This window comes from Triticum dicoccoides, chromosome 1B, assembly GCF_002162155.2.
Source record: "Triticum dicoccoides isolate Atlit2015 ecotype Zavitan chromosome 1B, WEW_v2.0, whole genome shotgun sequence".
In the NCBI taxonomy this organism is placed as follows: domain Eukaryota; kingdom Viridiplantae; phylum Streptophyta; class Magnoliopsida; order Poales; family Poaceae; genus Triticum; species Triticum dicoccoides.
This window is the reverse complement of record NC_041381.1, coordinates 185,159,892-185,173,879: the sequence shown is the minus strand read 5'-3', so window position 1 is coordinate 185,173,879 and position 13,988 is coordinate 185,159,892.

Below are 13,988 nucleotides of genomic sequence, written 5' to 3'. Positions count from 1 at the left end.
GCGACCTGCTACGTCTTAAGCTTGTGTTGGTTTTCCTTGAAGAGGAAAGGGTGATGCAACAAAGTAGCGTAAGTATTTCCCTCAGTTTTTGAGAACCAAGGTATCAATCCAGTAGGAGGCTCCTCACAAGTCCCACGCACCTACACAAACAAACAAGAACCTCGCAACCAATGCAATAAAGGGGTTGTCAATCCCTTCACGGCCACTTGCGAAAGTGAGATCTGATAGAGATAATATGAGAAGATAAATATTTTTGGTATTTTTATGATATAGATAGGAAAAGTAAAGTTGCAAATAAAAGTAGATGGAAAACTTATATGATAAAAGATAGACCCGGGGGCCATATTTTTCACTAGTGGCTTCTCTCAAGATAGCATAAGTATTATGGTGGGTGAACAAATTACTGTCGAGCAATTGATAGAAAAGTGCATAGTTATGAGATTATCTAGGCATGATCATGTATATAGGCATCACGTCCATGACAAGTAGACCGAAACGATTACGCATCTACTACTATTACTCCACACATCGACCGACTCCTGCCTGCATCTAGAGTATTAAGTTCATAAGAACAGAGTAACGCATTAAGAAATATGACATGATGTAGAGGAATAAACTCATGCAATATGATATAAACTCCATCTTTTTATCCTCAATGGCAACAATACAATACGTGCCTTGCTGCCCCTGCTGTCACTGGGAAAGGACACCGCAAGATTGAACCCAAAGCAAAGCACTTCTCCCATTGCAAGAAAGAACAATCTAGTAGGCCAAACCAAACTGATAATTCGAAGAGACTTGCAAAGATAACTTAATCACATAAAAGAATTCAGAGGAGATTCAAATATTTCTCATAGATAAACTTGATCATAAACCCACAATTCATCGGATCTCGACAAACACACCGCAAAAAAGAGTTACATCGAATAGCTCCAAGAAGATCGAGGAGAACATTGTATTGAGATTCAAAGAGAGAGAAGAAGCCATCTAGCTAATAACTATGGACCCGAAGGTCTATGGTAAACTAATCACAACTCATCGGAGAGGCCTTGGAGATGATGTAGAGGCCCCCCGTGGTCGATTTCCCCTCCAGCAGAGCACCGGCAAAGGCTCCAAGATGGGATCTCGTGGATATAGAAGGTTGCGGTGGTGGAAATAGTTTTTCGTGGTGCTCCTCGATGGTTTCGGGGTACGTGGGTATATATAGGAGGAAGAAGTAGGTCGGTGGACGCTCGAGGGGCCCACAAGGGTGGGAGGCGTGCCCAACCCTAGTGGGCGCGCCGGGCACCCTCGTGGCTGCCGCCTATATTGCTTGACGTCCACTCCAAGTCCCTTGGATCATGTTTGTTCCAAAAAGATCGCTCCCAAAGGTTTCATTCCGTTTGGACTCCGTTTGATATTCCTTTTCTTCGAAACACTAAAATAGGCAAAAAAACAGCAATTCGGGTTGGGCCTCCGGTTAGTAGGTTTCCCAAAAGTGATATAAAAGTGTAAAGTAAAGCCCATAAACATCCAAAACAGGTAATATAATAGCATGGAACAATCAAAAATTATAGATACGTTGGAGACGTATCACGGCCTCGGGTTCAGATGGGACATTGCTCCTAAATTTTAGGGTTGCCCACTATATATAGTAAGTAGATTTGGGTAGGAGTATTTGGACTCTCCGATCTTAATTGGACGATCCTCGATAAATAGGTTAGGAAGTCCAAACAATGAACCGAAGATGTTTTAGGGATGTTTGGAGATGATCCGGACCCATCGATAACAACAGCCCATGTCGGGTTTGAGACAGTTTCCGGATGTGTGCGAGGGGTGTGAGAGAGGTCGACAAAGACAAAGGGGGCTGACAAAGGGTCAACTGAGACAAAGAGAGAAGCGGCAACTATGAACGAATGCAAGTTTTTGAAAACAAATGCGGATGCAATGCTCATGATGACATGATGAAGTGCAACAAACAAATAAATCACACGGCGATCAGGAAAAACATGGAAGGCGTCTGAAGCGTAGGTCTCGGGTCGTTACAACTCTCCCCCACTTACAAGAGATCTCGTCCTGAGATCTAGGGATGACAATCGGAAAGAAGAGGTGTAACAAAGTTGCTTCTTTGACAAACGAGTGAAACCAAAGAACCTTGGAGTTTGCAAGGACATGAAAGGAACTCAAGGGACAAGGAAGAATTTGAAACCACTCAGGTTGAAAAGAGGAGCAAAACTTGGTAAGATGAAAAGAAATTGAAGAGATGACACAACACTCCGGTTAAATGGATAAGAAAAGAAAAGAACATGGTCTTCACAAAATGAGATGATGGGACAAAGCGAGCAACATCACAATGCCTCCAGAAGAAATGAAAGAATGGGACAAAAGGAACGGAGAAGAAAACAACATGTTCTACCTCAAATGAATTTGAGAGAGCATCCTTAAAAAAGAAGGATTGAATGAAACTGTCAAAAAATTAACAACGAAAAGGGATAAGCTTGTTGTGGGCTTATGGAAAACATCTCAAAATTAGCAGAAATTCTGCCACTACCAAATGATTGATTTGTTGAGAGGAATAAAGAGATGAAAAACTCCTTTCGCCGAGAGGATAGGAGAAAACTTGCATCATTGATAAGCACCACATATAGCAATATTCCCAATGGAAGGCATTAGGTGAAATATGACACAAGATAACTCCAACAGAGAAATTGTTGGGTTGAAAGATCTCATGGACGAAGAGAAAATGATGGTCTTAAAATATCTTATTCCTGACAACTTGTGAATCATGAAACACGAAGGGAAAATTATCAAGAATGACATAACACCACCTCAAAGGATAAGAGAGAAATTGCACTTCAAAATGCAAAGAGAAGAATACTTGAGCTCCTCCAACAAGAATCTTGATGGACTTGAAGAATGAATTAAATCATGAAGAACCACCATGAAGAACTCTGGTAATAAAAGGATTAAAGAAACGAAGGTTGAAAATAAAAAGATGAAGCCTTGCGACATTTAAATGGAGCTTTGCAATGAGACAATCGAGAAAACTTGGATCCCCGAAAAAGAAAAGATGGATAATTTAGAACCGAGAGATTATTCATCATGAACAATCTCCGAAGGAAGGAATTACTTCACCATGATGAAAGAAGAATAAGAATTTATGCTTATCCTCATCAATTAAATCGATGGGAAGGGATGGATTTGTGATGACCCGCAAGTATAGGAGATCAATTGTTGTCCTTTCGATAAGTAAGAGTGACAAACCCAACGAGGAGCAGAAGGAAATGACAAGCGGTTTTCATCAAGGTAATGTCTGCAAGAATTGAAATTATAAGTAAAAAGTAGTTTGATAGCAAGATAATTTGTAACGACAAGTAATGGTAATAGTAACAAAAGTGCATCAAGGTAGACCGATCCTTTTGAGGCAAAGGACAGGGCAAAATGGTCTCTTATGATAAGCAAAGTGTTCTTGAGGGCACACGGGAATTTCATCTAGTCACTTTCATCATGTTGGTTTGATATGTGTTCGGTACTTTGATAGTTTGATATGTGGGTGGACCGGTGGTTAGATGTTGTTCTTACTTGAACAAACCTCCTACTTATGATTAACCCCCTCACAAGCATCCACAACTACAAGAAGAGTATTAAGAATAAATTCTAATCATAGCATTAAACTTTTGGATCCAAATCAGTCCCTTACGGAATAACACATAAACTAGGGTTTAAGCTTCTGTCACTCTCGCAACCCATCATCTAATAACTACTCCACAATGCATTCCCTTAGGCCCAAATATGGTGAAGTGTCATGTATTCGACGTTCACATGACACCACTAAGGGAATCACAACATACATACTATCAAAATATCGAACACATATAAAATTCACATGATTACTTGCAACAAGATTTCTCCCGTGACCTCAAGAACAAAAGTAACTACTCACAAATGATAATCACGCTCAAGATCAGAGGGGTATTAAATAGCATAATGGATCTGAACATATAATCTTCCACCAAATAAACCATATAGTAATCAACTACAAGATGTAATCAACACTACTGGTGACCCACAAGCACCAATCTATAGTTCCAGTACAAAGATTGAACACAAGAGATGAACTAGGGTTTGAGAGGAGATGGTGTTGTTGAAGATGTTGATGGAGATTGCCCTCCCCAAGATGGGAGAGTTGTTGGTGATGATGATGACGATGATTTCCCCCTCCGGGAGGGAAGTCCCGTCGGCGGAATCGCTCCGCCGGAGGGCAAAAGTGCTCCTGCCCAAGTTCTTCCTCGAGATGGCGGCGCTTCGTCCTGAAAGTCCTCTCCTTATTTTTTCTATGTCAAAATGACTTAAATACCAGAAGAAGGGCATAGGAGGTGGGCCGAGGAGAGCACAACCCACCAGGGCGCGCCTGGGCTCCCTGGCGCGCCTAGGTGGGTTGTGCCCACCTCATCGGCCCCCTTGGTACTTATTGGCTCCAATAATTCTCATTTCTTCCATAAAAATTCCTCGTGAAGTTTCAGCTCATTTGGAGTTGTGCAGAATAGGTGTCCTGACATAGCTTTTTCAGGTTCAAATTTCCAGCTGCCGGAATTCTCTCTCTTTGTGTGAACCTTGCATATTATGAGAGAAAAGGCATTAGAATTACTCCAAAAAGCATTATTATGCATAAAAACAATATAAATAACAGTAGGTAAACATGATGCAAAATGGATGTATCAACTCCCCCAAGCTTATACCTCGCGTGTCCTCAAGCGAAAACCAAAATAGAAAAACATGCCCACATGCTTAGAGAGAGAGGTGTCGATAAAAACAAAATACGAACATAGAAGCATCATTTAACTTATTATGATAGCAACAAACTTTAACATAAAACTTTTATCATAGAACTTTATCATAGACTTCTCATGAACAAGCAACAATTCATCACAACATCAAAGTATAAAGCATAAACTCTATTGAAAGTCAACAAACTATGTTCTCAGTCAACTTTGCAACTACAATTCATCATCTTTTCAGGAAGGGCCACGTATCAGAGCCTTTTTGGCAAGTCCACATACTCGACCATCATATAGTCTTCTATTATTGTAGCACTCACCGCATACACATGAGCAAAATGTTTCTACCGGACACATAAAAAGATAGGGGATTATAGTTTTGTCTCCCAGCGTACTCACCTCAAGGTGATGTCAATGATAATAACTCATGCACCCATATCCAACTAGATATATGTTCCTAGATCTTTCCTCACCACATGATGCTTGCCAAAAGAGAAAAATAAAAAGGAATAGAGAGCAAAACTTTGACTCTTGCGTAAAAGTAAATACATAAAAGTAAAAGATAGGCCCTTCGCAGAGGGAAGTAGAGGTTGCCATGCGCTTTTTGGTTGTACGCTCAATCCCTTAGTGCAAAAGGACATCACGTTATATTGCCCCTTGTGATAGCAACCTTTATTATGCAGTATGTCGCTTTTATTCTTTGCCATCACAAGTTCGTACAACGCTCAATTTTCTATTATGCTAAATGATCTAACACTTCTAGAAGCAATTTTTATTGCCTTATTGCACCGATGACAACTTACTTGAAGGATCTTACTCAATCCTTAGGTAGGTATGGTGGACTCTTTGAAAATAAGATTTGGGTTTAAGGATTTTTAGATTCACAGGTAGTATCTCTACTTAGTGCAGAATTTTTGGCTAGCAAAGATCGGGGGCAAGCACCACATGTTGAAGGATCTATGACAATATAACTTCTATGTGAATATGGACAAACATAAATCATTACATTGTCTTCCTTGTCCAACATCAACAATTTTGGCATATAATATTTTGATGGGGGCTCTCAATCACAAAAGATTTCCAAGATAGTGTTTTTGCATGTGAATCTTCTCTTCCCTTATTAATTCTTTCATGAATTGCATCATTGACCAATACTATGCTTGTCAATCTCCAATAAAATTTTCTACTTATACTTTTCCTTATGTGGTGTCATTACTTATCATAAGATTAGCATATGATCTTTTTCATTTATTTCCTTTATTTTATTTGAAAAATGAAAGTAAAGAAAGCAAAACTCAAACTAAACTTTATTATATATCTCGCACATGATTACCAGGATAGATCACTAAGCAAACTTTCAAAAGAAAGGATCGAACTAAACTTTTATTCATCTAAAGCAAGAGATAACTATGGATCAAACTAAGATAAGTAAAGGCAAAAGATAGTTGAGGTGATACGATACCGGGGCACCTCCCCCAAGCTTGGCACAAGCCAAGGGGAGTGCCCATACCTGATACTCAATTTTCTTTGCTTGATGAAGAAGGAGGTGGAGGTGATGAAGTGGCAAGTTTGTCCAATATATCTCTAAGTGCCTCTCCTAAACTGGGAATCTCCCAAAGCGCTTGATGAAGCAGCTCAGCGTTCTTCTCCACTTTAGCCATGATATGCCTATTTTCTGGACCCCAAGAGTTCGATCCTGCATCACTTTCTCTTGGACAAGATATGTCCCAATTGGACAGAATATGCACACGAGGAGTGTTTTCGAACCCATAGTTATGAATCAAATTGTGATAATTGTTTCGATGTAACCTGTGTAGAGGTCTCCTTGGAGGGAGCTCTTCCTGATCTCTAGGGCTCTCTTGATTGTCTATTGGCCCCATGGCTTGATGGGGGTTAGGATGAGTAGAGATGCCGGCCATGGTGCCCCTCTCAGAGGTCGGAGGATGAATTCCAAGTGAGTCTCCCTAATCTTCCTCCATAGCGACCTCTTCAACTCCCTCTCCCCTGGACTCCACCTGAAGCAACCAAGCATCACCTTCTTCATTGTTGGAGGAGGGAGAAGACATGATGCCCGACTTGACAAATCTAACAGAAAACAACGAGAAAAGAGAGTAGAAGATTTCTCCGTGATACGAAGGTCAATGGATTCGGGGGGTATATAAAGATTTTTTATCTTGGGAAACAAGCAAACGGAAGAAAAACGGAGTCCAGAAGGTACCCGAGGTGGGCACAACCCCACCTGGGCGCGCCTGATGTCTTGTGCCCACCAAGGGTGCCTTCCTGGTTGTTTCTTATTTTCCTAATTTTTTTATATTCTAAAATAGACAGAAAATATTTTTGCAGATTTTTCAGAGTCTGTTAACTTACCGTATCACCTACCTCCTCTTTTTCACGATTCTGGAGTGTTCTGGAAGGTTTCTTTTATGTGTTCCTCGGGTGTCATAATTTGGATAATATTGTTTTCAATGTTAATGGGCGTACCTGAGATATAATGGTTTTTTCGTTGCCCATTAACAACCTTCGGGTTAGTACCTTCAGCATCATTTATTGGGATAATTGGTTTTATGCCCCTAGTTATGTCCCACTCAACAGGATTACCCCTAATTTCCAAAAGCCAGCGGTTCTGTCCAACCCACTTTGGTCGTCTTGTGCTTTTTCCCTTTGACCGTTTGACCGTCACGTTGAAAACTTCATAACTAATTCATACTAAATCAGAAAAATGCAAATAAGATACCAAAATGGTCGGAAAAACATCACATGTATGTCAATGACAATTGCATTCATGACAAAAGTGTCAGTAAGTGCCCACCTGAGTTTTAGCTCTTATCACACCATCATGAACTATAAAATCTTAAAAAGTTCAAAAAAATGGTGTCAAAGAATGACATGTTTTAAGTGCTTGCCAAGTTTTATCAGGGAATGACATTTGTGGAAGTCATGGCAAAATAACAATCTATTTTGGAGTGTTGATTGTTTTTTTGCCATGACTTCCACAAATGTCATTCCCTGGGTGAAACTTGGCAAGTAGTGAAAACATTTGTCATTCTTTGACAACAATTATTTTTTGATTTTTTGGACTTTTTAAGATTTTACTGTTCATGGTGGTGTGATAAGAGATAAAACTCGGATGGGCACTTACCAACACTTTGTCATGAATGCAAGTGACATTGGCATACATGTGATGTTTTTTCCGAACATTTTGGTATCTTATTTGCATTTTTCTAATTTAGTATGAATTAGTTATGAAGTTTTCAAAGTGTCCAAACAGTCAAAGGGCAAAAGCACAAGACAACTAAAGTGGGTTGGACAAAACCACTGGCTTATGGAAATTAGGGGTAATCCTGTCGAGTGGGACACAACTAGGGGCATAAAACCAATTATCCCTTATTTATTTTGATAGCTCCAGATCGATTAACCTCCTCGATAACATAGGGTCCTTCCCATTTGGAGAGGAGTTTTCCTGCAAAGAATCTGAAATGAGAGTTGTACAAAAGAACATATTCTCCAACTTTGAACTCACGCCTTTGGATTCTTTTATCATGCCATATTTTAACCCTTTCTTTAAATAACCGGGCATTTTCATAAGCTTGGGTTCTCCATTCATATAATGAGATAATATCAAATAACCTCTTTTCACCAGCAAGTTTGGAATCATAGTTGAGTTCTTTAATTGCCCAATATGCTTTATGTTCTAACTCTAGAGGCAAATGACAAGCTTTTCCATAACCATTTTATAAGGAGACATACCCATAGGATTTTATATGTTGTTCTATAAGCCGAGAGTGCATCATATAACTTCTTAGGACAATTCTTCCAAGACCTATCGACAGTTTTTTGTAAAATTACTTTTATTTCTCTATTGCTAAGTTCAACCTGACCACTAGACTGAGGATGATAGGGTGATGTGATTCTATGGTTAACATTATACTTGGCAAGCATTTTACGAAAAGCACCATGAATAAAGTTTGAATCACCATTAGTCATTAAATATCTAGGGACTCCAAACCTTGGGAAAATAACTTCCTTAAGCATTTTAATGGAGGTGTTGTAATCAACACTACTAGTTGGAATAGCTTCTACCCACTGAGTAACATAATCAACATCGACCAAGATATGAGTATACCCATTAGAGGAAGGAAAAGGTCCCATGAAATCAAATCCCCAAACATCAAATGGTTCTACAACAAGTGAATAATTCATAGGCATTTCTTGACGCTTTCCGATATTACCTATTCTTTGACATTCATCACAAGATAAAACAAACATACAAGTATCCTTGAAGAGAGTAGGCCAATAAAACCCAGATGGCAATACCTTGTGAGCAGTTCTATCTCCTACATGATGTCCTCCATAACCTTCAGAGTGACATTTCCGTAGGATTTGTCCCTGTTCATGCTCAGGTACACAACGTCTAATAATACCATCCACTCCTTGTTTATAAAGATGTGGGTCATCCCAAAAGTTATGTCTTAAATCATAGAAGATTTTTTTGTTGGTATGTAAAGCTAGGAGGAATATATTCAGCAACAATATAATTAGCATAGTCAGCATACCAAGGTGTACTATTAGAAACATTTATTGCAGCTAACTACTCATTAGGAAAACTATCATTAACAGGTTGTGGGTCATCAAGAATATTTTCAAGCCTAGACAAGTTATCAGCCACGGGGTTCTCAGCTCCTTTTCTATCAGTGATATGAAAATCAAATTCTTGTAGCAAGAGAACCCATCAAATAAGCCTAGGCTTGGCATCTTTCTTTTCCATAAGATACTTTATTGCAGCATGATCAGTGTGAACAATTACTTTTGAATCTACAATATAGGATCTAAATTTATCACGAGCCAACACCACTGCCAGAAATTCCTTTTAAGTAGTAGCATAATTTCTTTGTGCATTGTCTAGAGTTCTATTTGTGTAGTGAATAACATTCAGTTTCTTATCAACTCTTTGTCCTAGAACAATACCAACAGCATAATCACTAGCATCACACATAATTTCAAAAGGCAGGTTCTAATCAGGTGGTTGAACAATAGTTGCAGAAATTAAGGCTTTCTTGAGTGTTTTGAAGGCTTCTAAACAATCATCATCAAAAGCAAAAGGAATATCCTTTTGCAAAGGATTTGTAGGAGGCCTAGAAATTTTAGAAAAGTCTTTGATAAATCTCCTATAGAAACCAGCATGACCAAGGAAACTACGAATACCTTTGATATCTTTAGGACATGGCATTTTCTCAATTGCATCAATCTTAGCTTTATCCACCTCAATACCTCTTTCAGAAATTTTATGGCCCAAGACAATACCTTCATTCACCATAAAGTGACACTTCTCCCAATTCAAGACAAGATTCATTTGCTCACATCTCTACAAAACTCAATCAAGATTGCTTAAACAGTCATCAAAAGACTTCCCATAAACAGAAAAGTCATCCATGAAAACCTCAACAATGTTTTCACAAAAGTCAGAGAATATAGAAGTCATACATCTTTGAAAGGTGGCAGGTGCATTGCATAAACCAAAAGGCATACGTCTATAAGCATAAGTTCCAAAAGGACAAGTAAAAGTGGTATTTTATTGATCAGTTTGAGAAACAGGTATTTGTGAAAAGCCAGAATATCCATCAAGGAAGCAAAAATGTGTGTGCTTAGATAATCTTATTTCTAGCATTTGATCAATAAAAGGCAGAGGGTAATGATCTTTTCTAGTTGCTTTGTTTAACTTTCTCAAATCAATTACCATTCTATAGCCTGTAACAATTCTTTGTGGAATAAGTTCATTCTTATCATTAGGAACAACAACAATACCTCCTTTCTTAGGGACACAATGGACAGGACTTACCCATCTACTATCAGCTATAGGATAGATTATACCTGCTTCCAGAAGTTTTAATATTTCCGTCATTACCACTTCTTTCATCTTCGGATTCAACCAATGTTGGTGATCAACATCGGGTTTAGCATCAGGTTCCATATTAATATTGTGCTGACATAGAGTGGGACTGATACCCTTAAGATCATCAAGAGTATATCCAATAGCAGCTTGGTGCTTCCTTAGAACTTTCAATAATCTTTCTTCTTCATGTTCTGGAAGGTTAGAACTAATAATAACATGATATATCTTCTTCTCATCAAGATAAGCATATTTCAAAGTGTCTGGCAATTGTTTTAATTCAAACACGAGATCACCTTTAGGTGGAGGAGGACCTCCTAGAGTTTCAATAGGCAAATTGTGCTTAAGCAGAGGTTGTTGTTCGAACAAGATTCTATCTATTTCATTTCTTTCATGCATATGCAAATCATTTTCATGGTCTAGCAGATATTGTTCTAAAGGATCAGTAGGTGGTACAACAATAGAGGCAAGACCAATAATTTCATCCTTACTAGGCAATTATTTCTTATGATCCTTTCTACTAAACTTGGAAAAATTAAACTCATGAGACTCGTCACCAAAACTAACACTGACAGTTTGCTTCTTACAATCTATTTTAGCATTAACGATGTTCAAGAAAGGTCTACCAAACATAAAGGGACAAAATTCATCCCGTGGGGAACCAAGAACAAGAAAATTAGTAGGGCATTTTATTTTCGCACTCAAGACTTCAACATCTCTAACTATCCCAAGTGGTGTGATGGTGTCTCTGTTAGCAAGTTTAATAGTAACATCTATGTATTCTACCCCTCTTGATATAAAGTAAAAGGAATAGCACTCACGCTAGCACCTATGTCACATAAACCATGATAAAAGTGATCTCCTATCTTAACTGAGACAACATGCATGCCAACAAAAGGTCTATGTTTATCTTTTTCATCAGGTTTGGCAATTCTAGCAGCTTCATCACAGAAGTAAATAAAATGCCCACCTATGTTTTCAACTAGGAGATACTTAACCATAGCAACACTAGGTTCTACCTTGATTTGTTCAGCTGATTTAGGTGTTCTAATATAACTTTTATTGACCACAGTTGAAACCTTACCATGCTCCTTCATCCTAACAGGGAAAGGTGGTTTCTCGATGTAAGCAGTAGGAACAACTGGATCAACATTGTAAATAATAGTTTCTTCTTTAGCAACTACAGGTTCTTTAATTTCTTATTTAATAGGGAGATGATATTTAAACCACTTCTCTTTAGGAAGATCAACATGAGTAGCAAAATTCACAAAAGGAGGCTACTATCTCAGAGTCTAGTCCATATTTAGTGCTAAACTTTTGAAAAGCATTGGTATTCATAAAAGATTTAACACAATCAAACTTAAGCTTAATACCTGACTCTTTACCTTCATCGAGTTCCCAATCTTCGGAGTTGCGTTTAATTCTTTCTAAAAGATCCCACTGGAATTCAATAGTCTTCTTCATAAAGGAACCAATACAAGAAGTATCGAGCATGGATCTATCATTATGAGAAAGCCGAGCATAAAAATTCTGAATAATAATTTCTCTTGAGAGCTCATGATTGGGGCATGAATATAACATTGACTTAACCCTCCCCCAAGCTAGAGCGATACTTTCTCCTTCACGAGGCCAAAAATTATATATATATAACTCTGATCACGATGAAAGATGCATAGGATAATTTTTTTTGATGGAATTCCAATTTCAACCGATTCCAATTAGAAGATCCAGTATCATCGCATAGCCTATACCATGTCAATGCTTTTCCCTTCAAAGATAAAGGGAAAACCTTCTTCTTAGCTTCATATCCGGGTAAATCTGCAAGCTTAAATATTCCACAAATTTGATCCACATATATCAAGTGCATATCAAGATGTTCAGTTCCATCTCCTACACAACGATTAGCTAGCAGTTGTTCTATCATACCCGAAGGAATTTCATATTCATTATTTTCAGTAGGTGCAGTGGGTTGAGGGGCAACCAACTGTGGTTCCGATCGAGATGAAGATACCCCGAACAAACCCCTCAAAGGATTGTTCTCCATAGTAACAAGTGATAATAAATTTCAGCACGTAGTAATAATTTTTCCTTACCAATTTCCACTTACCAAGAGCACTTCACTCCTCGGCAATTGTGCCAGAAAAGAGCCTTGATGACCCACAAGTATAGGTGATCAATCGTAGTCCTTTCGATAAGTATGAGTGTCGAACCCAAGGAGGAGAAGAAGGAAATGACAAGCGGTTTTCAGCAAGGTAATGTCTGCAAGCACTGAAATTATAAGTAACGAGTAGTTTGATAGCAAGATAATTTGTAATGGGCAAGTAACAGTAATGATAACAAAAGTGCAGCAAGGTAGCACAATCCTTTTGAGGCAAAGGACAGGCCAAAATGGTCTCTTGTGATAAGCAAAGTGTTCTTGAGGGCACACGGGAATTTCATCTAGTCACTTTCATCATGTTGGTTTGATTTGTGCTCGCTACTTTGATAATTTGATATGTGGGTGGACCGATGCTTAGGTGTTGTTCTTACTTGAACAAACCTCCTACTTATGATTAACCCCCTCGCAAGCATCCGCAACTACGAGAAAAGTATTAAGAATAAATTCTAACCATAGCATTAAACTTTTGGATCCAAATCAGTCCCTTACGGAATAGCGTATAAACTAGAGTTTAAGCTTCTGTCACTGTCGCAACCCATCATCTAATAACTACTCCACAATGCATTCCCTTTGGCCCAAATATGGTGAAGTGCCATGTAGTCGATGTTCACATGACACCACTAAGGAAATCACAACATACATACCATCAAAATATCGAATACATATAAAATCCACATGATTACTTGCAACAAGATTTCTCCCGTGACCTCAAGAACAAAAGTAACTACTCACAAATGATAATCATGCTCAAGATCAGAGGGGTATTAAATAGAATAATGGATCTAAACATATAATCTTCCACCAAATAAACCATATAGTAATCAACTACAAGATGTAATCAACACTAGTCACCCACAAGCACCAATATATAGTTCCAGTACAAAGATTGAACACAAGAGATGGACTAGGGTTTGAGAGGAGATGGTGTTGTTGAAGATGTTGATGGAGATTGCCCTCCCCAAGATGGGAGAGTTGTTGGTGATGATGATCACAATGATTTCTCCCTCCGAGAGGGAAGTTCCTCGGCGGACTCACTCCACCGGAGGGCAAAAGTGCTCCTGCCCAAGTTCCGCCTCGAGACGGCGGCGCTACGTCCCGAAAGTCTTCTTCTTATTTTTTTCTAGGTCAAAATGACTTCTATACCAGAAGATGGGCACTGGAGGTGGGCTGGGCTGAGCACAACCCA